The 27,568-nt window shown below is 37.6% G+C and overlaps 1 protein-coding gene across 15 annotated transcripts in view; it reads left to right on the plus strand.

The window, feature by feature from the left end:
• Positions 1-27,568, plus strand: part of BICD1 (BICD cargo adaptor 1) — a 224,637-nt gene that overhangs the window by 91,449 nt on the left and 105,620 nt on the right. The window lies entirely within an intron of this gene.

Here is a 27,568-nt window from a genome sequence, read left to right on the forward strand (position 1 = left end):
CTGTTGTTCAGCATCTTAGCTGTAGAGGGCAGTGTCAGTGGCCCTCATGTGTGGGATCCGAACCGGGGCCCTCTGGCGTCCCACGCCAGCTCTTAACCAACGCACCACTCGGCTGGCCCTCCTTTTCCTTTTCCTTTTCCTTTTCCTTTTCCTTTTCCTTTTCCTCTTTTCCTTTTTCTTTTTCTTAATGTGTGTCTAACACCTACGAAACTTTTGACATTCTTGGATTCCTGCTCCTAATAATTTGGGAATATTCCCCAATTTTTTCTGTAACTTAAAAAAAACACCAACTTTATTGAAGTATATTTTATATATCATAACAATCATTTGAAGGGCACAATTCAATGATTTTTAGTAAATTTACAGGTACAATCATCACTATAAATCAGATTTAGAACATTGCATCCTCATAAGATTGCTTATGCTTATTTATAGTTAATCTATTCCCACCCCCACCATCTGCCGCAGCCAAACACTAATTTCCCTTTTGTTTAAATAAATAGGCTCATTCTGGACGTTCCGTCTAAGTGGGATCATATAATATGGGATCTTTTATGAATGGCTTCTTTTACTTAGTATAATGTTGCTAAGATTCATCCATGTTGTAGCATGTGTCAATACTTCATTTCTTCATTGCTAAATAATATTCTTTTATATGGATATACCACATTTTGTCTATCCATTCATTCATTAGCTTTTGGACATTTAGATTGTTTCTACTTTTTGGCGATTATGAAAAATGCTGCTATGAACGTCACATGCTCATTTTTGTGTGGACATATGTTTTCATTTCTCTAGGGTAGGTACCTAGGAGTGGAATTGCCGGTTGATTTTATGGCTTTTGAGAAACTGCCAGACTCTTTCCCAAAGTGATTACACCGTTTTATAATCCTAGCAGCAATGTGTTAGGGTTCTCTGGTTTCTCCTGTCTTAACTTTTTCCTCCAAATTTATTGATGTATGATTGAGATGTAGTTTACATTGAAGTGCAATTTACATAGGATAAAATGCTCCTATCTTAAACGTGCAATTCAATGAGTTTTTGACAAATGTATATATGCATAGTACCAACCACTTCGTCAGTCAATATATGGAACACTTTCATCACTCCAGCAACTCCCTTTGTCTCTGACCCCTCAGAGGCAACTACTGTTTTGATTCCTGTCATTGTAGATTAGTAGCATGTATCCTAGAATTTCATATAAACCAACTCATACAAATATACCCTTTTGTGTTGGCTTCTTTCACAGCATAGGTGTTTGAGTTTATCAGTGTTATTGTATTTATCTTAGTACATAGTTCCTTTTTATTACTGAGAGTATTTTAGTGTATGAATGTACCACGTTTTGTTTATCCATTTACCTGTTGATGAACATTTGAGTCATTTTTAGTTTATTGTTGTTAGGAACAAAGTTACTATTGAACATTCTTGTATTAATACAAGTCTTTTGTGGACATGCTTTCATTGTTCTTATGGAAATACCCAAGAGTATAGTTGCTAGGTCATAAGATATGTTATCTGCTGATTTGTACCCTATATTAAGTCACCTTATGAAATACTATAAGAATTAGTTTTAAAAATATCATTTCTTTGATTTTCTAAATAATTATACAATTTGCTGACATGTATAATTGTGTCTTATGATATTTTGCTGGTTATTTAATTTTCTTGAAGAACCTCTGAAATATTCAGTAATGATGGGGATATTTGGCACTCTTGTTTCTGATTTTAATGGAAATGACTTTGTTGCATCACTATTTGGTATGATGTTTGCTTTTGGCAAATACTTTTTATTATATTTAAATTGTTTTAAGTTATCCCTATTTTACTTAACTGCTGAATTTTACTAAATATATTGTAGGAATCTCTGATAGTCTTCCCTTGCTTCTCCTCCTTTATTTGTTGATGTGATAAATTATGTTTATAGATTTCCTGAAGATGAACTATATTAGCAATTCCTGAAATAAATCTTACAAAAGACAAAAGATAAGAATTGGATTTTACAGAAGAGGAAGTCTAAATGCCAACGAATATGTGAAGAGGCTCAATCCTAAGTTTTAGTCAGGAAGATGTATGTTAAAGTAAAATTAATATACTACTGTTTATCCATCAGATTAGCAAAAAGGGGTGCTGGTGCTGGTGAGAAAGAAGGACACACTCACATTTACTGGAGGGAATGTGAATTACTATACCCTTTTGGGAAAGCTATCTGGCAAACATTTTCAAACTAATAATACATAGTTTTACTTTATGTTAGAGTAAGTAGCCTTAAAATATTTTTCATGAGTTTCATGCCATGTAAGAACTGGATTTCATACTGTCAATGAGTGAGACAGTCATAATCAGGTCATTGAGTTCTTGAGTAATTAATGCTACTCTTGATTTACATATGAAATAACAATACATAATCCAGACTTTTGATCCATTTGAAGTAGCATTATTATAAAATTCTAATTATCAGGCCATTATTTTAATGGTTTAATAAACACCAGAATTGTATATAATAATAAAGAGTAAGGCATATGAGTGACACAAGTTTTAAAGAGTGCTGTCCTTTAAAAAATTTATAATAGAAATCATATGCTGTTCCAAAATGTACCAATCCAAGGGTTAATGAGATATCTATTTTATAAAGCAATTACTAATTTTTATAACTTTAAACTTGTAAAGTTTACTACATATACATGAAAAGTTTCTTGTATTGCATATTCCTGGCTTCTGCTATTAATACCTCACAATAGGGAAGAAAAGAATATGAATTGCTTTTCATATTTTAACTAGAACAAAGATAGCATGTATTCTCTATTTTCCATTATTCTCTTTTTTAAAAATTGCATAGCTGTTTCTTAAAATGTGTATTTTTTTCCCTCTAACTTTTAAGATTTGGTGGGGGAGGAAGACATTTTCCTCTACCCTTTTAGGTTATTTTGGCTGGTCTAATAATTATATTGACATGAGAGATTAATAAGAGAAAGTAACTAAATTTAATTTTATACACACACACACACACACACACACACACACACACACACACACACACACATAGGAACCCCCACATACATGAGAGAGTCAAAGATCTCACATATGTGAAAGGTTCAAAGACAGAAAAGTAACATGAGGGTAGGATGATAAGAGCAGATGTTTAGTAATTAGATGTTTGCCTTGCCCTGTACATAGGTCATTAAAAGTTATTTCTGGTGATAACTCTTCTAATGGGCAAGGATCCAATTTAAATTCTTGAAGGAAGAGGTAAAAGTTTCCCTTGAGCCCTCAGGGTCTTGAGTGCTTTCAGCTCAAAATAATCCATTTGCCAAAGTGGCTCATCTTGGTAGGTATGTTTTGAACCCCTTCAATTTCTATTTATTTAGACTTAATGTATTTAGTAATAGTAGCATAATGTTTGGATTCAAACTCAAGCTAAATCTTATCTTTCTCAATATTAACGTGTTGCCTTTTTCTACCCATTTTATCTCAAAAAATACAGATTTTTACAGTTAAAAAAGAAATAGAATCTATCCTAAAGAAATAAAATCAATGGGACTCAAGTGTGTGTATACATAGATAATTTTATATTATTTGTATAATGGCAAGAACTAGAAAAATCTGAAGCTCATCAGTAGTGGAATGGTTGGATAAAATCCGTGTCATGCATTCTCACCATGGAATTTATACAGGTAATAGAATGAGTCAGCTCTTTATTTATTGAGCTGGAGGAATTTCTGGGATTTTTCTTTTTCTTTCTTTCTTTTTTTTTTTTTAGTGAATTAAGCAAGTTGATGAGAAATGTACATAGTATAATTTACATTTTATAAAACAAGCAATTACGTGTGATTTGTTTACAATCTTATAGGCAAGGAAAAAGATTTGAAAGATGTCCACTGGGATTCTAACCCTGATTTCCTGGGTGGAGGAGTGGGAGTGGTTAAGGAGAAGTGGAAGGAGTTGAGTTAAAAAGAAATAAATAAAAGAAGGAAACAAAAACAAAAAAATATGATTTTTGAAAAGAAAATGATTTTAAAAGAGTATAAATATTTTTGTAAAATAATATTGCAAAAACTTATAATGATAAACATTTAGGAACGGTATAAGTGATTAGCTTAACAAAATTATTTGCAGCTGTTAAAAATAGTGATATACATGTGTTTAGAATGTGTATTAAATGAAATTCAGATTGCAGAAGAGTGTGCATCCGATGACCCTGTCTACTTTGTTCTAGTATGACTTGTGATGATGGGTGTGTTTTTATTTTTTGTTTTTTTAACCTTATAGGGAAAAAGAGCAAAAGTTATTTCTAGAAGTATAAATGAACTAAAGCACTTAGAATCTGTATTACTTAAATTATACTCTTTCTGATGTAGCAATAACTTCATGAGATTTAGTTGTCTTTAATTAGTGGGCTGATTGAGGGTACAATCACTTCTTAAGACACTATACTATGTGTCAGCCTCAGAACTTAGAATAATTCTGATTCATGATATCAAGAGACTACCATTGAACACAACCCATATGAGAGAATGGGTTAACCTCAGCATTAATGAGGTTAGAGCATGAGCCTTTAAAAAGAGCAGGCCACATCAAAGTCTTCTCGCTTGGCTGCAGTGCTGGTGCCTGCCTGTTGTAACGACACAGGCTTGACCCTAGTTCTTGCTGGAACTTAATAAGGTGAAGTTTCTAGGGAAAGGACAGAAAGGTGAGATAGGTTAGGACTGAGGTTAAAGGGGACTGATTGGTTTGCTAGGTCAGCAAATGAGTTCCTGATTTTGCAGAACAAAATTTTAGGAATATAATTGATTCAAATTTCATTAACTTTGGTTTGATTCATCCTGGAGCCTCTACTCTTGGTATCCGAACTGATGGATGGACCACAGAAGCAAAAATCTTATGACTTAGCAATATTAAAAGTCAGGCATGTGGCCAGTTGTTGGTTCTGAGTAGTCTCTATTTGTACAGAAGCCTGGCAATCAGTTGGTAGGTATAAAAATGGCAGCTCTCCCCATGCTAATGTAGGGAGTTAACTTATTGTAGGCTGGCATCCTGGGGTCACTCCATTCAGCAGCACCTTCCAACTGTGGTGAGTGAGGCTTTTGTATTACATTTTCATTTAAGGGGTTCACACTTCATTTTAGGGAACATAGCTGTTCCTTAGTTAAAAGAGTACTCCACTTTTTAACAGAGCAGCCACTTTTTCCACTTATGGTAGGTAAGGATAGGTTTTTAGAGCATGTAAAATATTAACCAAAAAGAACACAATGTATTTCATAGTTCTTTAAAAAGGCCACTGGAATGAAAATAAATCTTCAAGAAGACATTCTTTAAGAGGGGTTATTCCACATAGTGAAAAGGCTCTGCTTTGCGTTTTTCTGTGTAATCTATTTGTGCCTCTGTAGGAAACAGTAGGCCACACCTCAAGTGATGAAGCAATTCTGTGGAGAAACCTTTTATACCAGATACCGGTTGCAATTCCCACCAGAAACAATTCCAAGAATGTACTTATATTTTAAATAAATGATAAAATCAATTTCGAGATGAAGTATACATTACAAAGTAGAAACTTTGTATTATTTGTATATTTATCAATTTATATAAGCTAAAGTTGAACCTGACAGAAAAATATTGATCCATTTTTAAAACAGATAAAACACATCTTGAGGTAAATTGTTTTTCTTCTTATTTGTGCTAGCCAGTGCTTAAAATCTAATGATGGGACAGTATAGGGGAGGAAAAAATGTTTCCCTTGACCCTCTTACGGTCCCCGGCTGGGTCTGAAAAGTAAACTGACAGGCAGATTAACAAGAGAAAAGCATACACATTTATTTAATATAAGTTTTATGTGATATGGTAGCCTTCATAAGGAAACGAAGACCTGAAGAAACTGTCAAACTTTAGCAATTTTGGTAAAGAGTAGACTGTGTGATAGGTTGAGGAGTGTGTGAGTTAAGTATAGTTAGTAGGGCCGGCCGAGTGGCGCAATGGTTAAGAACTGGCTTGGGACGCCAGAGGGCCCCGTTTCGGATCCCACATATGAGGGCCAGTGACACCGCCCTCTACAGCTAAGATGCTGAACAACAGCTCAACCTGGAGGTGGGCTGCCATGAGTCGCAGGCGACGGCGTAGGCTGCAGCCCCTGTGGCAGTGGGTTGCCATGGGCTACCGTGTGTAGTTAGCAGCCAGCGTGAGCGGCCCTCAAGCCGCCGTGAGCGGCCGTCCAGAAGCCGACGACTGATCTGCCTCACTCGGGAAGAGCGCAATGATGGTGCCAGCTTGGGCCGGTGAAGCAACGTCCTCCACAACTAGACTGAAGAACAAAACGACAGGAACTTGTCTGTTCCCCTTCCCCCAATTCCCCAGTGCTGTTCCCATCCCCCCAATTCCCCAATAAAAATCTTAAAAAAAAAAAAAAAGTATAGTTAGTAAACTGGTGGATACTTAGCAAGACCTGTTTGTTCAGATTCTTCTTAGAGCTCCTCTATCTTTGGAGATAAGGATGCTCCTTTCCTCCCATATAGGGAGGCCACAGGGCATGTCGCACATGAGGGCTTTTGACCTTTCAAGAGAGAAGATGAAGGAGGGAGCATAGTCTGAGTGACCTTCCTCCTGCCATTTTTTCAAACTCCTTTAGCTTGTTATTCGATATGCCAAGGTGCCATATTTTGGGGTGATATATCCTGAAGCCCATCAGTAGGTGGGGTAGTAAAGAAATCTAAATTTCTATTTTCTTGATTCTCGTGCTAATTTTACTAAAACTGTAGAATAAGCATGGTATTTTCTTAGCTATAATACTGATTTTTAAAAAATTATATGTATCGGGCTGAAGTATCATATCTTTGTAGCAGAGTTAAAGAGAACTTAAAGTGGAGGATTTCCCTTCTACTATCCACGGAGTCTGAGGCCAAACTTGAATTTCTCTTCCCTTATGAAGTGGCAAATGTGATGAAGTCTCAATGTAGATTTCAGAGCTCCTGAGCTCCTGGATTCAATAATCCACTTAGTGGTCTGCCCAAAGCACCCTGAGGATTTCTGCCTAGACCTTGTAGTGACCCACTGAGACATGTTTTCTGGGTCTGCTTTAACACCATCCAGGTGGGAGGATGTCTTCTGTAATGTCTTCTGGAAGAGTCTCAGCAGCACTTGGCCTTCTGTCTAAAGGGGGACTCAGGTGCCTTAAAATAGGCATCAGAACACATCTTCTTACTGTTGTGGCATTAGGTCTTTCTCTTGATGTTTCCTGTGGTCAGATTTTAAAAAATTTTTAAATCAGATTTCTAAATATAATTTCCCTGTGTCTCTTCATTCTCTTCTGCAAAGAATTTCCTGGGCAAGGTTACCCTCGTCTTGTTGGAGATACGGTTCATTTGAGGAGACTAAAATAATAATTTGCAACTCTGGTCCCAACAGGTTGCATTTTCCTCTTAAGAGTTCTGCTCTCCTAGTCCTGGCTTGCTAATTCAAAATGTTATGGCGCCTTCCAAAAGTCACCCTTTGTAAATATTTTATTAATGATAAAGCTAGCATTTATTAGGTACTTATTTTGTGACATATCTCATCTAATTCTTACCGTAATGTTATTAATTAAGGAGCAACAGCTTTCTTAGGTCTGCGACATCAATGATTATTCCATCTGTGTGTATCCCAGTTTTTTGCTGTTGTCTCCTATCATGTTCTCTTGTATGTATGTATATATGTATGTATGTATATATGTATGTATCGATCTGTATACATACACATTTAAAAATGTATCCTACTCTAGCTTTAGAGGAGTTTCAGAAGGGAATAAAAAAAAATGTTGTCAATCCATATTTACCCAGAAGATGGAATATAACTTTTTACAGTGGAACAAAAGATGAATTTAGGGGGCCGGCCTGAGTGGCACGTTGGTTAGGAGTTGGCTTAGGATGCCAGCTCTGCGCAGCAGGGCCCTGGTTTGGATCCCACATGAGGGCCAGTGACACTGCATCCTCTACAGCTAAGATGGTGAACAACAGCTCGATCTGGAGCTGGCCTGCTGTGAGTTGCCAACGATAGCATAGGCTGCAGTGGGGCTAGCCGGCAGTAGGCGTGCACTTTTGTGAGCTGCCGTGAGCGGCCGTCCAATGGCCAGCAGTTGCTCTCACCCAGGAAGAACGCAATGATAATACCAACGTGGGCTAATGAAGCGACGTCCTCCACAACTAGACTGAAGAACAAAAGAACAGCAACTTGTCTGTTCTCCTTCCCCGATTCCCCAACGCTGCTCCCCTCCCCCAATTCCCCAATTAAAAAAATCTTAAAAAAAATGAATTTAGGGGGGCCAGCCGAGTGGCTCAGTTGGTTAAGAGCGCGAGCTCTGAGCAACAGGGTCACTGGTTTAATTCCGACATGGGCCAGCAAGCTGCGCCCGAGTTGAGCTACCGCTGAGCAGGATGGCTCAGCTGGTGAGAGCGTGTATTCCTAACAACAAGATTGCCTGTTTGACTCCTGCATGGGATGGTGGGATATGCCCATCCATGACTAAGATTGAACACAGCACCTTGAGGTGAGCGGCAGCAAGCTGCCGATGGGCAGCCGGATGACGACTGGACTTGGAGCTGAGCTAGCTGCGCCCTCCACAACTCAGATTGAAGGACAACAACTTGGCTGTTCCCCTTCCCCAATTCCCCAATAAAATCTTAAAAAAAAAAAAAAGTTAATCTGAGGTCAGTAGATGGACGTCAGTAGGATTTTAAAAAAAAATCAATTTAGGAGTATTTTTTTTTAAACTTTATTGGGGAACAGTGTGTTTTCCCCAGGACCCATCGGCTCCAAGTCAAGTTGCTGTCCTTCAATCTTAGTTGTGGAGGATGCAGCTCAGCTCCAAGTCCAATTGCCATTTTCAATCCAGTTGCGGGGGTTGGGGGGGGAGGGGGCAGACCACTGTCCCATGCGGGAGCCAAACCAGCAACTTTGTTAAGAGCACGTGCTCAACTGAGCCATCTGGCCGCACAAATTTAGGAGTATTTTTGACATTTAGAGAGATACATAAAAGAGCTAAAGAGTTGTTTATGAAAAAAAATCCACTTTTTACTAATTTGTCATATTGCATGCCATGCTGTAAAGTAGTTCTTGCTATAAAATGAAAAAAAAATTATTTTTAGATTTGAGCTTTTTTTCTAATTAACATTGGAAATAATTTAAAGTTACTTTCAAGAACCCTTCACTTTATGCATATAAGTGCAGTAAGACAGCTGGTTATCTTATGCACTATGTGAAGGATTTTATTTTAGCACATTTTCAAATTCAGCTAAGTTAATGATTCTATTGGAAAATAACATTTCTCACTCAGTGGCTTTTGGAACATAATTCAATTTTCTTAGCAACTTTCATTTATAATGGAATTTACTTTTTATAATTCTAACAGGAAAACACTGACCTATGTAACTTTAGTGTAATTAAATTTTTACTTTTATGTCTATGTGTACCTCATCAATTCAGCAAAAGCAAAACTAGAAGTCTGAACAGCAGATTGCTGGGGAAGAAGTAATTTGCTGATCTGTTCACATTGTAAGATCTTGGTGTCTGGCAGAATTGTAATGGTAATTGCTCTAAGATGCATTCTGTTTACAAAGACTAGTGTTGCAGTTGTTTTTAATTAGCTGCTGCAAATGAAAAAACTGCCAGTGTATGCCCCTTAGATCTACTTAAATGTATTCCATTTCAAATAAAGGAGAATTTAAAGACTATTAATGTAGAACAGGAAACAGCTCATTATCAATCAAGTTCAGAAAGGTTGTGCTAAATATCTGAATGTATCCTTTTGATTTTATGGGAAGGAGAGAAACCTGATTTCCTATAGTACAGACAGTTACATTCTGTTTTGTTTTGTAGTTTCCTAATTTTTTCTTATACGGAAATTTCTGTCTTGAGAAGATGATTCATTGCCATGGAAAAGGTGCTTTTCTCTATTTTAGTACATACAAAATATTTACTGACATGAGGAGATTTGTAGTATTTCTAATAAAATTTTTTTGAAATTGCCTTGAGAAATGAAGGAGAATTAGAAGTTGTTATAATTCATCATGAAGTTTGGTGACTATCATTCACAGAGCTTTATTTGTCCAATAGGTTAGAAAAACGTGTTAATTTTCTTATTTCTCTGTGCCTCTACAGGCCTTTGGGCCATTTTGCTATTCTTTTTAAAACAGCAAAATTGCTGCTCATAGTCAGGACTGTTGAAGAAGCTGACATTTTAGGTTACTATAAAGTGATTAAATCTTCTATGATGGTATCTAATGCAGTAACTTCCAAGGAGAAAACAGATTTATTGATTTGATTTCATGGTGCACCGATTTCTTCCTACTATATGGCCTTAAATAGTAATTGACAATAACTAAAATATTATTTGAAAGATGATTATTTTCCATCCTAGGTGAAGACCTAATGAGAATTTGCTTAAAATAACAGCAAAGGAGCTTAGACTTCAGAAAAGCAAACCGAGGGTTATAGAAATCCTTTTGCTATAGGATTCCTTTTGCCTGAGACTTTGGAAACAGGTAGATAAATTAGACAGCTAAGTTCTCTTTCAACTTTTGATTTAAACTTGTCTAGTCCTACTAACCACATTCTTGCAGAACCAACTTTGTGACTTTCAGGATGATTTGTTGAATTCCAGAAGTTTATTTGTAAATCAGTTGTTAGGAACATGTTATTATGTGTAAATTCTGTCCAGAAACAAGTCTCTTTACCTGTCATGAACTAATAGTGCCAGAGAACAGGGTCACCTTCAGGAACCCCACCCCTTCCACAGTCTGCACTCTGGCAGGGTAAGCAGGGACTCCACCATCTCAAGCCACTGGTAGAGTCCCTTCCCCAGGATGTGGGAAGTAATTTTACAACTAAAGAAGTCCAATGTCCATATCATGCCTAATTTACATTATTACTTTTGTCACGTTCTCTACCAGTCACAGGAATGTTTTATTATTAATCACAAATCATAAACAACTCCCACTCTTGATTTATAATACTTCTGAGAGCCATCCACATCCACTACTATGGTTTTGATACCATTATTAGTTGCTGAGGCTAAGTTATACTGTGATAACAAACAGCCCCCAGAACTTCAGGGACTTGCAATGACAAACGTTTATCTCTCATGCTGTATACATCCATTGAAGGTACCTAAGACCCTATTCCATGTTATTGTCACGGTGAGACGTGAGCTAAAGGAACAGCCCTTCTCTGAGGCTTTGCTAGTCTTTTAGCAGAGGGGGAAAAAACCCCACAGTGGAAACATATGATGAATCTTAAAGCTTCTGCTTGAAAGTGGCTCATGCATGCCATACACATTTTATAAACCAAGTCAGAGAGGAGCACCACAAGCCATGCAGCCAAATCTGGCATCAGTGTGGCAGGGATGTATAATTCTTCCATGGTGAGGGGTAAAGAAGACTTTTGAATAATGATACAGTCTACTGTAGGTTTAGAATCTTGAGACTTTCTGTAAAACAAATTCTCATCATTTGCATTGTGAGATCTGAATGTTGGCTGATTTCTGTGGCAGAGACAGCCCTTTATACTTACCACAGCATTTCATTTTATTCCTAGAATTATAGGAAGATAGCCTTTCTCAACCTCTTTGCATCTATATGGGGTCAAGAGACAATTTATGGCCAGTGGATTATGAGGAGAAGTGATGTGTGACACTTCTAGACCCAGCTTCCAAACATCTGGCAAAGCCCTCCCCTCCCCTCCCCTCCCCTCCCATTATTGTCAGGGTGAATGCAGAGGAGGCTGTCTCTCCAAATCACTGCTCAGAGACATATCCAGAACTGCCTGTCCAGAAACATCTACTTTGAGCTATGGGTCAGAACAAATGAACCTTTGTTGTGTTAAGACACTGAGATTTTGTGCTTCCTTGTTTCTGTGTTACCCTTTGCTGACCAATATAACCTTGCTCTCTGGTTTCTTTAATGATGCTCATTTACTAGTGATGGCATTTTGTAGCAAAATGGACAAATACAACGTACTCCTAAAGATTGCTGCCAAGTGCATGTACTTGCCTATTGTGGAAATAAAATATGTGACTGAAGAATTGATTTTTAAATTTTATTTAACTTTAATTAATTTAAATTTAAATGGTCACATGTGGCTAGTGGCTACCTTGTTGGACCACAGAGCCTGACAGTGGGAAACTTGTTGGCTATGTGATATGTTGTCAATCTTTTCACCATTTTAGCAATCTAAACATAAAAGCAGCATGCTTTTGTTGCCAGGACCCCAATGTTTTTGGGTCCTCCTGCGTGTACTGGCCCAAAGAAATGCACAAGCGGGAGTTTTCAGTATAGAAAGAAAAATAGCTTAATATTGAATTGGCCAATCCAGAGACAGGGAGCTAATGCTAAAGACCTGACTCCCCAATGGTGTGTGTAGGTTACAGATTATATGGGGCAAAATCACAAGACACCCTGGGTTAGGGGGTTCGTGGTAACAAATCATTTCTTCAGATCTTGAGGACAGTTCTGAGGTCTGCTCTGTCTTCCCAATAACCAGTGTCATGAGAAAATAACTAGGGGTCCTTTCAACTTAGGGCGCAGGAACTGAAACATAACTTAGGTCAAGATGTTATCTTTAGCCTTCCAGGGGTCTGGACCCTGTGACCATCAGTCAGGTCTGGGCTACTGTCTTCTGCTGCCTCGGGGGTTGTTGATTATCCAGGGGAAAGGCTAGGTCTCTGAGTGGTGTGTATAGAGAGAAAGAGATATGGTTTCTAGAGCTAGGATTTAAAACTAAATTTAATCAACGTCATAAGGACTCTCAGTTTCACTGTCTGAATTAGATACTGGATGACTAAAAGCCATAAAAATGAACAGCAGAAAGTAATCACATCTCTATAAAGAGTTTTTCCTTGGCGATGGTTGTGACATTGGCATGCTAGTCAGAGTTCTTTACTTGTACAAGTTGACATGAGGGTTGATGTTAATAGCTTCTAAATATAGAGTGCAGAAAAACAAATGGAAGAATGGACATTTTTGCCAAATTATAAGTGTGGATTTTAATGATATAAAATAAATGTAAAATGAACAAGACGCCACATTCATTTCTGAATTTCTTCATTGGGAAGTATTTGAGATGTATTAGAGTTGACAACTGTGCAAATGCTGTGCCTTTAATTAAATCTCTGTATTACATTTGCGGAGATGCTTGCAAGCCCGGAATCATCTAAAGGTATTAAAAAAGACTGTCTAAGTTTCTCTATGTTTAAAAGACTATTTCAAAATAAGAGCTGAGTCATATAATGGAAAGGACATTGGATTCGGAGCAAAATGTCTAGATTACATTGTCTACTCTCACTAACTGAGTATAAGAATGGGGACAGGTTATTTAAACTCTCAGGGTCTCAATTTCTTCCACAGTGAATTTATGAGCTTAGACTGCTCACCAACCTCTAAAACTCTATGGTTGGTTGAACATTCATTAATTTCAGTCATTTTTTTCTCTTTAACCATTTTATATTCACTGGTGGAATGGGAGATATTAGAACTGAGCCCACCTGTGTCAACATGACTTAACTCTTTTTCTCCAGGAAATTCTTGCCCAGGAAGACTAGACAGTAAATTAATAAAAACTTCACTGTTTGCTTTAGGAAATCAATTTATTAGGACAAACAGTTTGCTCATTTGGGCAAACAGCTGTCTTATTAGAACAATATATTGTTAACTTGGACAAACAGCTTGACATACATGTGGAAGAATGATATTATGCAATGTGGCTTTGACAGTGAATCTGCTGTAAATGCTATTTTATTTTACTATCTAACTAGGAGGAAACTATCTTACTATGTGAGTCTAATATTCTCCCTTACTAGCCTGAGACTCTACAGATTTTATATATAGGTGAAGTTATTTATAACTGTATCAGTGAGGTCATAACCATTGGTTTAATTATAACAAGGTGGGTGAGCAAAATTAATTTTCTATGCCAAATATAGTTTACAACTTTATGTAAACAATCATTTGTCTGTAATATACATTTTAAGAAATGCAGTTTTCTCTAACAAACATACATATCTTTAAGGTTACAGACTAAAGCCTTTGCAGTTTGAAATTGCACACCACAGAGTTTCCCTGATATATCTTACCCAATATTTAAGAGCTGCTTATTAGTTTGACAAGAGACAGAGCGTGTACAGATTAGAATTTGAAGCAGAAATTTGTGCCTGTTGCGTCATTGTTCTTTGTTCAATGTCCTCTTAAGACTACCAACTGGGAGTACTTCTGAACTCATATTTTTGACCCTACACCTTAAATAACCTGTATCAACGTTCTGTTTTCTTGAAGTTTCTAAGTGCCTTCATCATCCATGAGTTCTCGCTTTAATTTTAATTAAGTCAGAATTAAAGTATTTTCAAATTTGTAATTTTTATTTCTGCATAAAGCCTGATAGGAAAAGCTTTGTCCTTAGGTTCATGGTTTTACCTCAGGAAAGTCAACCTTGGATCTGAGAGCAGCTAGTTGAGGCTATGGAGTTAGAACTTAGAGTGTGCCTTTAAGAAGGAATAACCCTGAGAAAGAGTCCCATGCCATTTACATTCTGCTTTGACATAGCCGTTTTGATGTGGGGACATTTGATGTAGACTGCAAAAGAGATTTTGATTTTCGATTAAAGTAAATTGCCAATGTAAAGTAAAAAGCAGACAACCTTGACGTCTGAGCCTCACCCCACTATTGACCAGCCTGTCGTATTTTCTTTCCCTCCTGCCCCTCATACCTCCACACCCCCCTACTCCCCACCCCTGCCTTGTTGATATTGGATATAATGGCAGATCAGAGATGTAGTGAAGCGTAAAATTAAAGAGAAGTATGAGATGGGTTGAGATTTCAATAACATCTGGCAGGCCAACCACGTATAACTAGACAGAAGTTTGTGACCTGCACTTACTCACCTCAGGAAAATCTATCAGTAATTCTAATCAAAACATCTCCTTTCTGAGGTTTCACTTGTTTCTTTAGTGCCTTCACCCCAAATGCCACTTCTCTCGTTTCTCCCCCTAAAAGTTAAAGGCATCGATGGGGTAAAGGGTCAGGGTGGAAATGTTTTGGCCTGGGGAAGAAAAATGCATATTAGTATTGGCCTGAAGAAAAGAAACTGCTTATGGTTATCAAATTATTGCAATTAGGTTCAAAGGAGGAAATCGAAAAGTCTTAAGGTTACTGACAAAGGAATTTAAGCACTTTACCAAGGGTGTCATAGAGGAATGAAGACAGCTTCCTTGACAGCCAGTTAGTATGTATAGTTTCACAATTAAATGTCCATATTTCCCAAGAGATAGGATTAACCTTTTAAAATCTGGATGTCTCATGTGACTTGTTACAAAGTAGTTAGGACACTTTTTTTTTTTTTAGCTGAGCCATCCTGCCACCTGTTGGCAGCTTAGTGGCTGCTCAGCGGCTGCTCAGCTTGGGCTGGACTCGAACCTCTGTTGCTTAGAGCTCAAACTCTTGAGCAAGCTCTTAACCAACTGAGCCACTCGGCCAGCCCTTAGGACACTTTTATGATGACAAGATACAGATCAGCCATAAATAAGAGAGAAAAGCCTCATTCAGTATGGGTTACGATTTATTGACTTAGTATCCCCAAGTCCTAGGTATTGTGACTAGTTGTTACCTGTATCATCTAGCTGTGAGTGGTTCTCTAATATAAATCTCAGAGTAACAAGCATGCATTATTTTTCTTTTTTTTTCCAGTCCTTTATAATGATGATTTGGTGGAGATAATCAAACATCCTTATATTGGGTTGTCGGAAAAGTCACACGACATATTTGTGGCAGATGGCACTAGTTCATTTTTGGAAGTACTAGAGTCATTCACATCTATGTTATTCCTATGTCATTTGACAGCTGACAGTTCTAGCTTCATTCTAAAAAGAAAAATTGAGCGATTTGGTTGAGTTTTGGAGGTTTTACAACAAGTTGAAGATGGAAGACCAAACTGTGCATTTTTTCCATAGTTTACTGTTTTACTTCCATAAGGGGAAGAACGCGCATCAAGCTTGTGAAAAGTTGCATAAAGTTTATGGTGACAATGTTCTAAAGAACGTCAGTGCCAATTATGGTTCACGAAATTCCGTGCTGGTGATTTTTATCTCAACGACGCTCCTCGGTCAGGGAGGCCCACCGAGGTTGAAGACGACAAAGGCATTGATCGAGTCAAACCCACACTACATGACATGAGAGATTGCAGAAACATTGAACATCCATCATTCAAGCATTCACGACCAGCTGAAGAAGCTGGGATACGTAAGCAAGCTTGATATTTGGGTTCTGCATAAACTCGAAGTTTATTTGATGGTGCATATAAACATATGCAATATGCTCATTAAACTTGAGGAAAACGATCCTTTTTTGAAGTGACTGATAACTGATGATGAGAAGTGGATTGTTTACAGCAATGTGGTATGCAAACAGTCTTGGTCCCAACATGATGATTTGCCTCAAATGACATCAAAAGCAGACATTCATCAGGGGAAGGTTATGCTCTCAGTGTGGTGGGATTTTAAAAGTGTCATGTTTTTCAAGCATCTACCAAGGAGCCAAACAATCAATTCGAATATGTACTATCAGCAATTGAATAGTTTGAACAAATCCATCATCCAGAAATTTCCAGAGCTTGTTAATTGTAAAGGAGTTGTGTTTTATCGCGACAACGCGAGACCACACACAAGTTTGATCACCTGTCAAAAATGATTGGAGCTTGGATGGGATGTGTTGCCACACCCACCATACTCGCCTGACCTTGCGCTGTCAGACTTCCACTTGTTTTGCTCTCTTCAAAACTCCTTGCGTGGTATAATGTTCAATTCAGGTGAGGCTGTAAATCAGCACCTTGTTCAGTTTTTTGCAAATAAAGACAGGTCCTTCTATCAACGGGGAATTATGAAATTCACTGAAAGATGGTAAAAGGTTATTGAACAAAATGGGCAATATATCACTGATTGATCTTTGTTCTTTATATAAATAAATGACCTTTGAAAATCACAGACAAAATATGTCATGACTTTTCCGACAGCCCAGTAGTTCTCACAGACTTTTTAATATTATTTTGGGGGGATGGGTATAGGGTATATATATATATACACACACACACACACACACACACGTATATATATGGATAAATGTTCCAAAAATACTGAAAAACAAAATAATGAGGAGCCTGAATGTCTTCCATAGTCAGGGTCAGAGCCAAGGATGAATGTTGAGTTACTTGATAATAAAAAGCAGCAATTGTGTCCTTTGACAGGACTGCCTGAACACCCTGCTTTATACCTGGGTGCTCCTGCTTGTTAGCCTGTTTTCCCACCTCCATCCTTCCCTTGCTGGTGGTTGAGAGGCCCCTCTAAGCCTGCTTATTTCATTATTTCACACTTCCTCTTTTAGTTCTTAGCCCTGCACCCAGGTCTGCTTTTCTTCCAAAAGCCGCATGTTCTCATGGCTTCTCATGGTCTGACTGTAAATAAGAAACGTCCACCTGCTTCTGCCTCCCTCCAAGGCCTTTGCTATACCTGTCACCCTCAGCTGGGTGCTCTTTCCACCTCCTTCTTGCCAGTTCCCTATCAGTGGCTGCCTTTAAGACCAACATTACAAAGGAGTCTTTAGGTTCAAGCCCAGGTTTCATCAATGACTGGATCTGTGATTCTGGACGAGGCTCTTCACTTTAATTTCCCTTGATCTTCTTTCTCTTTGACATCTCAGGCCAAGCTATTGACTTTTGTATCTGCTGTTCATTTCCGCCTTTATTGATAATCCAGTGTTTTCTGTTAATGCAATATGCTGCAAAGTCCATGAAAGGTCAGAACAAAATTGTTAAGAGTTCTTCTAAATTTCTGGCAAGAAAGTATTGAGGATAATTAAAAGTTAAACAATGATATAAGATACTACATCACTTAGGATTAGGATTCAGCCACACTTGACAGAAAACTCAAATAGAAGTGGCTTAACCATAAAAGAAATCCAGGGGTAAGCAGTTCGGGGCTGGTGTGGCAGTTCCATGATCACAAGGGGCCCAGGCCCATTCTCACATTCTTTTCTGCCATCCTCAGTGCTGGTTTACGTGCCAAAGGCTCCTCATGGTCACAAGATGCTCCTAGTGCTTCCATCATCACGTCTAACTTACAGCTGAGAGAAAATAAAATGGCAAAAGTTCATGTCTCTCAAATCTGAATCAGCCCCCTTTGAAAGAGCTTCCCTGGCTTCCATCTATTAGGTTGTCGGAAAAGTCATGACGCATTTTTGCGATGAAAAACATAGAAAAAATACATCATGACTTTTCCGACATCCCAATACTTAACGTCTGCTTATAATTCCTTGAACACCCCTCGAAGCCAAGGAATTTAGGAAACGTGGTCTTTAAGCTGGGGACATTGCCACCCCAAATAACATCAACATTCCTTACTAAGGAAGAGGGAAGTGTGGATATGGTGTCGGCAACTCACAGCCCCTTCCGCAATACCAAGCTTAGGGCAGAGCTAACTAGATGATGGGTTTGCTCCGGTTTAGCCTGCCCAAGCTCATATCTTTCTCTGCTTAAACTAGTATAGTATCTCCTAACTTCCTATAAGTTCACAGCGAAAGTTTCGTATTATCTTATTAACACTTCTTATTAGGTTCCTCATTTCTAACTTCTTGCTGCATTTCTGCTATCCACAGTATGGAATAGTGGATGCCCAGACTCTGGGGTCGGAATCCCAGCCGTGCCACTTAACAGCTGGAGACTTGGGCAGGTTACAGAAACTCGTATGCAAAAATAGGGAATACTGTTATTTGGTATTACAAATAATGTTTGTTTGGCTGAGGCAATTTTAAAAAATTCAAGTGAAAGATCACATGACTTCACCTGAGGATAAGAAGACACACTCAAAGCCTGTTCTTCCTTTACTTTGTTAACCAATAAGAAAGTAAGTGCCCACATACAGAGCAAAGGAAACACTATGTCTAAGAAACATTTTTCTTGCCTTCATTAATAATAAAAGTCTCTTGATCTGTTCACTTACATCCTAGTCACAACTGAGTTTTAAGAAAATCTAGGTCATATCGATCACTCCATGTCACTACTGCTTTTTTGCTAATAACTGCAACATCAGGAATATCCCCTCATTGCTTTCTTCTTTGTTTTTCAAAAAAGCTTAGTGTATTTATTCCCCCGGAATAGAATGTGAAATGATATTTTTTCTGAATGAAAAATCTCCTTCCTACCCCTCTTTCTTCTGAAACAAGGCTTTCCTTTTCTGAGCCTCGAACTAGAATAATTTCTTTTGGGAGATCCCTCTAACTCAGGGGGATTGGAGTGAGGCCACGCTGCCTGACGTGATTTCAGTTCATTTTCTTGAGCTGAATTGAGTGAATAGTTTCACAAGTTGTCGTTTAAAGGGAGAGGCTTATTATTATACAAAACCTGCATATAAGTAAAGCCACCCGATTTCTTCATACAATATAATGAGGCCTTGTCAGGCCCAGTCATTTGGGGCCTAAATGTATACACACGTAATAAATGTTTGTTGGAAAGAAGAAGGGCAGAAATGAAACAGGGAGGGAGGGAAAGTCAGTGAAAAGAATTTTTCTTTCCCTTTAGATTGGTTTGATTTTTAATTGGGAAAAGGGATGTGAAATTTATTATTTTTATACAGAATATAACTTATGATAACTTAAGTTAAGTTGCTTTGATCTTCATTTTAATGACAAAACCACTCATGGGACAAGACCCAGGAAAAAGATTTTACCTATATTTTATACATGTTTTGTTGAAAAAACAGAATCTCTAAGAGAGTTGAAGAATTTTCTTTCTGTTTACAGTATTCATAACATGTGTGCACTTGAGTTTTGCTCCTGGACATAGATCTTTTGAGATTGCCTGCTGAGCACATATATTTTTCCTCATGCTGATTCTTCAAGTCTCTGTGATTTGCTTGATGGCTGCAGTAATAAGAGATTAGCTTCTAACCCAGTTAAAGGAGGCTGAAGTGAACAATCAGAAATAAGATTGACCATGTACGACAATTAGGGGACATAATACTTTTGATCCCAAGATTTCTTATGATCATGTATTACCCTGCCAACAAAAAAGAAAAACTAGGAACCAGAGCAGGCTAAAGGGGACGTGTGGGCGGCAGCCAGCTATGCAGCTGGAGGCCTTTTGGTTGAGACAAGTTCATGAGGGTAGAAGATTGGATACTAGTTTGAGGCCCAAGCCCTGATGAGTAAGAACAAGTCTTCAGACATCAAGGGGCCCAGGAGGCAATGGTGGAGAAAGATGCGGAGGTCCCGAACTTGCCTAAATTGTGGGTGTTGATGGAGGAAAGGTGGTACAATGGGTAATTATTTTCTCTGGTTTTTTTTTTTTTTTTTTTTTTAGCTGAACCATCCTGCCACCTTTTGGCAGCTCAGCGGCAGCTCAGCTCGGGCCGGGCATCAAACCGCTGTAGCTCAGAGCTCAAACTCTTGAGTGAGCTCTTAACCAACTGAGCCACTCGGCCTGCCCCTTTTCTCTGCTTTTTGGTATTACCTATATTTTCTGTGATCATTAAATATGTTACTTACACAAAGGAAGAAAACCTAGGTTTTATATATTCACTGAATAAATTTCAAAATCTATATGGATTTGCTCCTTTTCTACAAAGTATGGCATTTTTCATTTAATAGATTGCCATTAGTATACGTTAGTAATGATATCCAGTTTGTTGCAGATATTTCAAAGTTTAAAAAACTTAATGAAGACGCTTTAGATGATGAAAGATATCCCTTTTTTCAAAGGGGAACTACTCCGCACTTCAATACCATATGGACATCAGTGGAGCATTCAGGAATAGCCTAAAAACAGGCACGCTTATGTCAGTATGATTTATGGTCGACTTGGCACTCGACATCAGTGGGAAAGGAGGGGCAATTCATTAAATGGTGCTAGAGAAATTGATTATTCATATAAAAATAATTAAAATAGATCTGTACTTATTTCATACACAAAAATCAATTGAAAGTGAATTAAGAAACATAAATATAAAAAGCAAAACTTTTGGAAGAAAATGTAAAATAGCTTTATGACCTTGGAGAAGGGAAGGATCTTAAATGAAATGCTGAAAGTGCTAGTCTGAAGCAAGGGGTTGGTCATTGGACTACCCTAAAATCAAGGACATTAATTCATCAAAAGACATCAAAGAGTGGGGAATAAAGCCACACACTGGGAGAAAATATTTGCTGAAGATTTAGAAGAGGCAGATTCAAGCCCAAATTCGTGTGATTCCAAAGCACATCTTCTTCCTACTAATAATAACCAGTAATTATTGAGCACTTAATTATATTTGTACCAAGAACTGTCTCAAGTGATACATAGATTTTATCTTTTGAGCCTCACAACAACACTGTGCCATAGAAACCATTATCCCCATTTTACAGATGAGAAAACTGAGGCATAGAATATTAAGCAACTTGCTCAGTGTCATACAGTTAGTAAGTGGCAGTTAGTCTAGCTCAGGAGCGCATAGTTTTAACCTCTTTTGCCTCTTGTGAGTACCTGTGCCTTTTCAAGGATCAGGCTTGATTCTAATTATCAGGGAAACCTTTGACTTCTAATAACATTTGAGTCATGGAAACAGATTTCTCCCAGCTGAATGCTTTTGGGTTATCTCACCTCCTGTGCTCCCTTCGAATTTGGTCATACCCTCTAAGACATTTTGCTGCTGGAGTATAGAGGTTTGGAAAATTTTTCTTGCCAGTTCTAACAAGTTTAGCTAGTTTATTCCTATTTTTATGTACTTTTTTGAGATCATTTGGGTTCATTGTTGTCCAAGAAATGAGAATGAATCCTTAATAGAAGTTTCAGTTCTCTTAAACTCGTGAACTCCATTCTTTTAATGGGCTTTTCTTAAGACTTAATTTAAAACAAATGGCAATTAAACATTATTTAAATCATTTGATTGGATTATAATGCATATCCTTTCTACTCCAAAAGTACTTGAAGTTGATTAAAAGAAAGGGAAACAATACAATGGGGTAAACACAATAAAAACTCAAAACTATAGAGAAAAGAGGAGATAGTTATATCAGAAACTTAAGGTATTTTAGTTCATTGCTACAAAGCATTTAATGCTGAATTTCCTGGTAGCTGAGGTAACAGAGAAATATAATAGGCCAAATAATGTTTATTATATGTTGAAAGATGGTAAAGTCTTTCTTTGGGGACGTGAGGTTTTGGTGACAAGCCAGTTGCCAATGTTTTTTTTTCCTGACAAGCACTCAGACCTTAAAGTGCTGTAGTCAAGACTTTAAGGAACTGCCAGATAGTCTTTAAAGAGGCGCCCTGGTGGAGCTGTAATTCTTGCTTAGCAACACTTAAATTTAGGTTGGCTCCTCTCGGGAAAGGTCAGGTTCTGCTCACTCCCTGTTTTGTTCAGGTATCTGCTCGGAGCAGGTGTCTGGTCAGGGATATCTTCCCTGAGTGTCCTCTCTAAATGAGGGTCCTTCTCTCCACACCTGCCTTGCTCTCTGTCCCTGCACTGTCTGTCCAACACAGTAGCCACTAGCCATATGTGTCAATTAAAATTAATTACATAAAATAAAAAATTCAATTCTCTGATCACACTAGTCACAATTCGGGAGCTCCATAGCTGGTGGTTATCATACTGGACAACACAGATATATCAACGCAGGAAGTTCTAGTGGGGAGTGCTATTTCATGCTCTTACCCTGCCTGGCTTTCGTTAGAACTTTTCCAACATTATGCCTCATACTTGTTGGTTTATTTATGTTCCACTAGAATATATGTTTCTAATAGCAGAGATTTTTTTTTCTAGAACATTGCTGAAGATTCAGTGCCTAAAGCAGTGCCTGTTACTTTTCTCTATAAATACTTGTTAAATTAATGAATGAACGAATGAATGAACAGATGAATTAATTTTTGTATTTCAAATGAAAAAATGTTTTGTCTGATGTCCTTGGGTGACCTAGTACACTGTTCTGCCACAAATTTTAAGATGAAAGATTGAAAATTCTGTGTGGCCAAGGATACATATATATATATATTTTTTTTTGGAAATTGGGGGGATGGGAACAGTGCTGGGGAATTGGGGGAAGGGGAACAGACAAGTTGCTGTCGTTTTGTTCTTCAATCTAGTTGTGGAGGATGTTGCTTCACTGGCCCAAGTTGGCACCATCATTGCGCTCTTCTCTGGCGAGGCAGATCAGTCGCCGGCATCTGGACGGCCGCTCACTGCGGCTGCTGGCCACTCACGCTGGCTGCTGGCCACACACGGTAGCCCATGGCAATCCACTGCCACAGGGACTGCAGCCCACGCCGTCGCCGGCGACTCACAGCAGCCCAGCTCCAGGTTGAGCTGTTGTTCAGCATCTCACCTGCGGAGGGCAGTGTTACTGGCCCTCATATGTGGGATCCGAACCGGGGCCCTCTGGCATCCCAAGCGAGTTCTTAACCATCGCGCCACTCGGCCGGCCCAAGGATACATATTTTAAAGATAATGATATTAAATACACTAACCAAACTTTTATTTCTTTTATTTTTCACATTATGAAGGTTAATAAGTATGAAAATTCTGCTTAACAGCTAACATATTGTCCCAAACATGAAAATAACAATTATGAATTTTATTTGAATTCAGAAGTCATGTGAGAAGAATGAGAAAGCAAGGTATACCTTGAAAAGGAATATATTAAATGTAATATTGTGCAATTATAGTTAGACATATGATGAAAAATCACAACCCATTCTAAAATTGTATAGAAATGTCAATTTACCTCAATTAATTTCAGATAAAAATTATCCATGAAATGATGGCAGTACCTAAAAGGAATTTGCTATCTGGACAAAATATAACTAGAAGCATGACTACCCTAGGTTTGCCTATAAATAGACACAGAAGCTAGTTCTGTGATTTCTGCCAAGAATGCAGCTTCAATAGCCTTGAAAAAGATTGTTTCTCTTCTTTTGGGCCCAGCTTTGTCAGGATATACTTGGAATGGTGATAGAGGAGGAAGGTACCTGGCAGAGCCAGACAGGTCTAGTTAAATGAACTTCCACAATTAGCCAAATGATAAATGTCAGTTGGCTGTCAAGCCCAATTTTAGTTACTGACAACTAGGAATTAGGTAAAGGAGGAGTATTTTCTCCTTCACCCTCCCTTTTAAAAATGTATCTATTTTCTGAGTAGTGTGAGTTCTCAGTGGATTCGGAAATGCAGACCATTGAGCATCTGCAGCCTGTGCAGAATTGGTGTTATTTTTTTCTATTTCAAGTAAAAATGTCCTTGGATAACCTGTGATACTTGCACTGGTTTTCAAATCAGGCCCAGGGAAGGACCAAGTTCTTCATAAAAATAGCAACCAATTTTGAACACATACCTTCAGTTAAGGTTTCTAAGCTGCAATAAATATGAATTAAGGATTCGCCAAAATTTTTATATTTGCAATTTCAATTCTTGTTCCTTTTTATGAAAAATCTATGTATATACCTCAAAAATTTTAATTTCCTGTGGTGCTGGATCCAGAATATAATTTTTAGAACTATGTCAAGGTAGAAAGATAAATTCACTTGCTGTTAAGACCTTAAGGGTTGTTCTAGCTGCCAGGAGAACATGGTCTGTGTGCTAAGAATACTATGAGAGCCATGGACTAAGTCTATTGATTTTACTCAGGCAGAGTAAGGAAAATGGCCCTGTGGACGTTTTCTGTTACATAAAAGTAGAAAAATAGTTGTGAAAAAGAAGCTCGCTGAGGTGTTTAACACACAGTTCATGCTGATTTTAAATTGTATCAATACTTGACTATATAGTCAAGTTCCTTTGCCAGAGTGAGGGTCTGCCGAGAGTTCACCAGGTCGCTGTAGAGAGATGTGCTGCCAGACCTATCCCCTCCAAAGGCTTTATATATGTATATATAAATTTATTGAGATGACATTGGTTAATAAGATTATATGTATAGGTTTCAAGTGTAACCGAAGGCATTTTAATGGGTAGTGCATTCAGAATTGACTTCACAGAATCTGACCATTATTGATGGAAAAGTAAAGTAAACATCAACTCCTAAAATAGTTTTTCACCTGTTCATGAGTCTGCTTTTTACCACATGTAGAAATTTGGTGATGCAAATAAGAATTTCTCTTTGCCCCATGACTCAACAGGCCAAACCCCAGGAGTATTTCGCTCTGTACAGGTGAACATTGGTACCGAAATCTTTCTCAGTTGATGCCTAGGAACCATCTTTTTATTTTGATTCATGTCGAGATTCTCAGAAAGATAGTTTATTGAGATAGGGGTTTCCAGGTTAGTATTTTCTTTAAATTTGTTTCTGAGTTTAATTTGGAGAAGAGAACTAGATTGTCTTTAAAATCACTAAATCATGCTGTCTCTTCCTAACTTTTACGATGTCCCTGATGATGATTAACATGTACCTTTTCTGCCTTCAGGTTTGTAACAAATGTGAAACAGTTTCACAGGTTAATTCCAGCCTTATTTCTTTATGACTATACATAGCCCAGAAGCATCATTTTATGACATTTTAAATTTCAAAATGTAATAATATCACAAGTTACATCATAAAGCCATAGTACTTCTGTTTTGTTTTGTTTTTGTTTTTAGCTGAGCCATCCTACTACCTGTTGGCAGCTCAGCGGCTGCTCAGCTCGGGCTGGACTCGAACCGCTGTTGCTCAGAGCTCAAACTCTTGAGCGAGCTCTTAACCAACTGAGCCACTCGGCCGGCCCCTAAGCCATAGTACTTCTAATTGAATATAGTATCCCTTTGGTGTTCAAGCACATATGTTCTTTATAGCTGTGTGCCAGTATTTTCTTAGATCTATCAACTCCTTTAGAGTAGAGACTATACTTACTTATTTAACTTTTTATTTTGAAATAACTCTAGATATAGAAAAGAAGTTGCAAAAATGCTACATTGAATTTTATGTACCCTATACACAACTTCCCCAAATGTTAACATTTTACATAATCACGCTATGATTATAAAAACCAGAGATTGACATTGCTATAATAATATTAACTAATATAAAGAATTTATTCCCATTTTGCTGATTGTCCTACTAATGTCTTTTCTTAGGTCCAGGATCCCACGGTACATTTCATTGTCATATTTCCTTAGCCTCATCTAGTATGGGAGAGTCTTTCTCCATTTTTTCTAACTTTAATGTTTTTGAAGAGTCCTGGCTAATAATTTTGTAGACTATCTCCCAGTTTGGGTTTATTTGATTTTTTTTTAATGATAAGAATTGGCATATGCATTTTTGGCAAGAATACCACAGAAGTGATGCCGTGCTCCTCTCAATATATTATATCAGATGGTACATGATGTCGATATGTCTCATTGCTGCTGATTTAACTTTTGTCACTTAGTTAAGGTCTACCAGGTCTCTCCCCTGCAAAGTTACTATTTTTCCCTTTGGAGTTAATAAGTATCTTGGGAGGAGATACTTTAATTCTTACCTGCAACAATAATGTTTGCCAAATGCTGATATGTGTTAGTTCCATCACTCCTTTTACATATATTAATTAGAGTTGTACTATGAGAGCTATTTCTTCTTTTCTCATATATGCAGTTATTATATCAATGGGGACTCATGAATATTTTATTCTATGGATTCCATAATTCATTACTATAATTATTTCTTTTGTTGCCCAAATTATCCCTTGGCCGTTTGGAGCCCATTCCAGTAGGCTCTTGTGTCCCTTGACATAACCCCATCATTTTAAAATTATTTATTTATTTTAAGATTTTTATTAAAATACAGCTAACATACAATATTATGTTAGTTTCAGGTGTCCACCATAATTATTCAACATTTATCCCTAAAGAATTATCCCCATCATTTTTTAAAAAGCATTTTATTACTTGTTCTTTGGCACACAAGACATACCAAGTTAGTTTTGCTCCAGCCCAAGAATTGGTCATTTCTCCAAAGACCCCTAGTTCTTTTAATTGGAGATTGATATTTTAAAACAAAATTTCGGTGTAAGGTATGCTCATTGCTATTGGTATGTCATTGCTTCTAGGTCCTCTCAACTGACAGAGCTAGGAAATACGTGTATTCACATGCATAAACTCCTCTCTTCCACTGTATGTCTGTCTGTGAATATCTGTCTACCTATGAAAGACTGTAAGTTTATCGTGATACATCTAATTACAACACAGTACCACTAGTTTCTTTCTAGACTTCTTCCCTTCCTTATTTGAAATGCCTTTCTCCAACAGTGAGAAACCTTGCTTTCACTATCCCTAATATTACTTATTTGCTCAACCCTAGTATGCATATAAAGAAATTCCAGAATTGTGATCCCATAATCCCTGTGAGAAACAAATTTACTAACTAGATAGTAGTGTTTGGGTACAGTTGTTTTTGTCTTAACTTTACAGTATATAACAAGAATATTAATTTCCAAAATTATTCAATTTAGATCTTTTCTTCTCTACCTTTTTCAGTGTAGTTATGTTGTTCATTTGTAATATAGCTAGGTTCATTTGTGTTCCATTTGGGTTCCTCCAACACATAGAGGTTAATTTTAATTATCACTTATTTTAGGAGGTATGTGAAACATTACTATAGTTGTAAGA

This window comes from Hipposideros armiger, unplaced genomic scaffold (assembly GCF_001890085.2).
Source record: "Hipposideros armiger isolate ML-2016 unplaced genomic scaffold, ASM189008v1 scaffold_638, whole genome shotgun sequence".
Classification (NCBI taxonomy): Eukaryota; Metazoa; Chordata; class Mammalia; order Chiroptera; family Hipposideridae; genus Hipposideros; species Hipposideros armiger.